This window comes from Onychostoma macrolepis, chromosome 20, assembly GCF_012432095.1.
Source record: "Onychostoma macrolepis isolate SWU-2019 chromosome 20, ASM1243209v1, whole genome shotgun sequence".
NCBI lineage: Eukaryota > Metazoa > Chordata > Actinopteri > Cypriniformes > Cyprinidae > Onychostoma > Onychostoma macrolepis.
In genome coordinates, this window is record NC_081174.1 from 8669913 (window position 1) to 8674509 (window position 4597).

At 44.9% G+C, this 4597-nt stretch overlaps 1 long non-coding RNA gene across 1 annotated transcript; it reads right to left on the bottom strand.

Annotated features, from left to right (window-relative positions):
- Window positions 1-2940: 2940 nt before the first annotated feature.
- Window positions 2941-4255, bottom strand: LOC131526568 (uncharacterized). Its single transcript, XR_009267491.1, has 3 exons — window positions 4047-4255; window positions 3796-3872; window positions 2941-3450 (listed from the first exon to the last, which is right to left on the bottom strand). It is a non-coding gene; the product is annotated as an uncharacterized LOC131526568 (long non-coding RNA).
- Between the last annotated feature and the right edge of the window lie 342 nt (window positions 4256-4597).

A 4597-nucleotide genomic window follows, 5' to 3' on the forward strand; every position in this document is an offset into this window, starting at 1 on the left:
ATTCAGTTGGCCATCCGATGCTCTAATCGCATCCAATCCTGCTATACAGAAACCTCCAACGCCATTGCATCTCCTCCTCCTCATCAGCCAGAGACCAGTGACCCTCCAGAACCAATGCTAACAGACTCCAGTCGTTTATCCCAGAAAGAGAGACAAAGAAGGATTAACCAAGGATTGTGTCTATATTGTGGGGATACTGGACACAGGATCCTGGGATGTCCTCTTCGTCCCCCGCGAGCCGTGGTGGGTACCATCCACCCTCACGTCCAGAAATCTAATCGATAACGAAATGTTGTTTCAGTTATTGCTCTCCTTGACTCCGGCTCTGCGGGGAATTTCATCTCAGGAGACCTCGTCAAGCAGCTCGGACTCTCGACCTCGGCCACGGAGAAGTCTTACGAGGTCCAGTCAATAACCGGACAACCGCTTACTAGACGTTGCGTCCGTCAAAGCGTCGGGCCCATCGGCCTACAGATTGGGCAACTACACCATGAGGAGATACATCTTTTGGTTCTGGAGGGTTCCACTGCAGACATCATTCTTGGGCGCCCGTGGCTGGTGCAGCACGACCCACATCTATCCTGGAGAACAGGAGAAGTCCTAAAGTGGGGTGAGAATTATTTCCCGAACTGCTTCCCCAGACGTCCGTTTCCAGCTTCCCCAGATCCCGTTCGAATTCCTGTGCTCTACATCCATCGAGAGCCCCCTAGAGAAGGTATCTGTGGATATCCCTACCTGCTATGCCCACTTTAGTGACGTCTTCTGTCCGAAGAAGGCTGCCCAGCTACCACCGCACAGGCCATGGGACTGTGCTATTGATCTCATACCGGGTGAACCAGTACCCCACGGGATAATTTATCCACTTTCACCACCAGAACAGAAGGCCATGGAGGAGTACATCAAGGAGGCGTTGAAACAAGGATACATTGTTCCATCTACCTCCCCTGCTGCTTCCAGCTTCTTCTTCATGGCCAAGAAGGATGGCGGCCTCCGTCCCTGTATAGACTACCGTAAACTGAATGAGATCACAGTAAAATTCAGATATCCTCTTCCCCTTGTCCCCACGGCTTTGGAACAACTCCGCGGTGCCACCATCTTCACCAAACTGGACCTCCGCAGCACATACAACCTCATTCGCATCCGAAGAGGAGATGAGTGGAAAACCAACTTTGTAACACCAACTGGGCACTATGAGTATCGGGTAATGCCGTATGGGCTAGTCAATGCTCCCTCAGTATTCCAAGGCTTCATGCATGAGGTGCTCCGGGAGTTCCTCCACCGATTCGTGATCGTGTATATTGATGACATTCTCATTTACTCCCGGAGCATGGCCGAACATCGCCTCCAGCGTCTATGCCAATACCATCTCTTCCTCAAAGCAGATAAATGTATCTTCCACCACTGTTCTACAGTTCACTTTCTCGGATATATCATTGACAGTGGTGGCATTCGCATGGACAAGGGGAAGGTGGAAGCCATCACTTCTTGGCCCCGTCCCAACACCATCAAGGAGTTACAACGATTTCTGGGATTCTCCAACTTCTACCGCAGATTCATCCCCAACTACAGCACCATCACCAGCCCCCTCACAGATCTCTTGAAAGGTAACGCCAAGACCTTCTCCTGGAAGCCCAACGCCCTAAGAGCCTTCAATTCCTTAAAGACAGCATTCACCAACGCACCACTCCTGGTACATCCCAATCCCAATCTCCCGTTCACCGTAGAAGTTGACGCATCCACCACCGGAGTCGGAGCTATACTCTCACAGCAGCAGGGGACGCCTCCCAAACTCCATCCATGCGCCTATTTCTCACGGAAACTCAGCCCGGCGGAGAGGAATTATGACATTGGAAACCGCGAACTCCTAGCCATCAAGCTCGCCCTGGAAGAATGGAGGCACTGGTTGAAGGGGGCTGCTCACCCGTTTCTAGTGCTAACCGACCACAAGAACCTCCAATATCTCCGAGATGCAAAGAGATTGAATCCCAGACAAGCCCGATGGGCCTTATTCTTTACACGATTCAACTTCAAAATATCCTATCGTCCAGGTCCCAAAAATGTACAAGCAGATGTCCTATCTCGCATCCACGGCCCCGAAGAAAACCCAGAGACACCAGAGAACATCATACCCTCTGAGATAATCGTGAGCCCCATTCAATGGACCTCTCCTCCAGTCGCCTCCACCACTCCTCCCGCCAATCCGCCGGGCTGCCCTCCTGACCATCAATATGTTCCACGAACTCAACGAACTCCTCTAATCCACTCCACTCACACATCCCTAGGTACTGGTCACCCAGGGGCCAACGCCACCCTCTCGCTGCTACAAGATCGCTTCTGGTGGCCAAACATGGCTAGGGACGTGAGAAGGTTTGTTCGGGGCTGCCCAGACTGTGCCATCTCGAAGAGCACCCGTCACCTTCCAACAGGCAAACTCCTTCCATTACCCATACCACACCGCCCTTGGTCACACCTGGGAGTGGATTTCATCACCGACCTACCCACCTCCGATGGAAACTCCTGCATCTTTGTCATCATCGATCGATTCTCGAAATTCTGTCGCCTCATTCCCCTCCCAGGCCTTCCCACGGCTTTACAAACAGCAGAGATATTATTCAATTACGTATTCCGCTACTACGGCCTGCCAGAAGACATAGTGTAGCGCTTACTCTCTGGCTATTAATTCGTAGATTAATAAATAACTCAATCAATGGACCAGCGTTTCAGAAGAAATAGACTCGCTGCTGAGAAAGATGCCACAACAACAGTGAACACTCGTTTGAGTACACAATGTGTATTTTCAATATAACAACTCAACAGGTGAGTCACATTAATTGATAAACAAATAAAATAAACCAATATAGATACGCATTTCTTTTTCAACCAGAATGTAACTTCTCAAATATTGTGGTTGTTCCCTTTGTTTCTTTAGGTCTCAATTTTTTCTCTTTGGGTTTCAACAAAGTAAAGTCAGCTCACTATGGTTTCTGCAATGTTCCCTTAACTCTATTGAAGTTAAATATACTCATGTGTTGTAATTGTACACACTTATATCTTGGATAAGCACAATATAAATTTTCAAACTCAAAATAAACAATATACAATCAATTTGAACAATTTCAATTGAATATGATCAAAATATTCAGTCCTTGTGAAAAGAGTCCTTTGAAAAAGTCCATAGGAAAAGTTAATTGTCCTTTATCAGTTGGTGATGAAAAAGGGTGTCCATCCGAGAAAAAACAAAAGATGAGAAAAGTTATTCTTTTTCCTACCATTCGCAGTTCAAATCAGTGCTAAGACTTGTCTTTCCTCAAGTGAAAGATCCGAGAACAGACTCAAGGGAGGCTCGCCAGTCCAAACCCTCCGCAGAACCACTGGAAGGCCGGGACAGATCCAGAATACAGGCACGAAATTGAATTCGGAAAAGGACAGAACAACAAAAAAAAACCTGACCTTGAACAGACAAGGTCACAAAATATAATTAATATCTTCATTATTACAACAACTTACAATAAACATTTTCAACACATGAAAGTGAATGAATCATACATTTTACACATAACTTGAACATATGTAATGGCATTTTTCAAATAAAGAATATTTCTTTTACATGTGAAGGTTTGTGACTATTTTCTCAACATGACACACTCATTAATATATCACTTTTCGTCACTTACTCGTGCAGTTGGGCTGTTATTTATGCATATAAACCACTCACAGATTTAATTTCTCTTGCTTTTCCTTTTACACATTGATAACAGTCTGACTTGTAACAATCACAAAGCAAATTTGACTCACCAAGGAGATCGTTAACTCACGGAAAATTCCAGAATGGTGCGGGTACAGCACGTCTCGTTTAAATCCCTCTCTTTACCCTTTTTAATCAAAAATACACTCCATAAACACTTTAGCAATACTCTGATGCTACTCAAGTATGTTTATAATCACCATACAGTTTTATATCATCAAGCTAAATGTCCGATTCACTCTCATAACAATACCAAAGTCACTCATAACTAATAGGAAATAATATACCTCATTTTACTCACATCAATCCATCGATATAACTCATCTAGAAGATTATTTTCTTTATTTCTGTTTCGGAGCGTCGTGACACCGCGCTCATCAGGCATCCGTGCACGAGAGAGAGAGAGCTTCTAACTTCACGCATGAACCTCGTGCAAAAAAAACCGGAAAACAATTTTTCCGCTGCAGCACATTCTGCGCTCGCATTGGATCGTCTCAAGTTCAAGACTCACTACCATTGGTCACACTAATACCCAATGAAAATATACGTTTGTATGAAATTAATATTTTCTTTTATGAAGTTACTTCTTTTGAATAGTTTTTAATAATTCTTCCATTATCACTTTGTTATTTTAATAACAACGAGTTTTTCTGTTACTCCCTGGTAACCTTGGTTACACTTTCCCCTCCTGAATCAAAGCACGTCCCTGTGCTTAGGAGTGGCTATGTCACACAGGTGGAGCTGCATTGAGTCCAGAATTGTGGTATTTAATATAATCTGATTCCTCCATTGACTCAGAAAACGCAGAGCTCAATCCTTGCAATAAAGACTGAATAACTGAAATCAATGGAT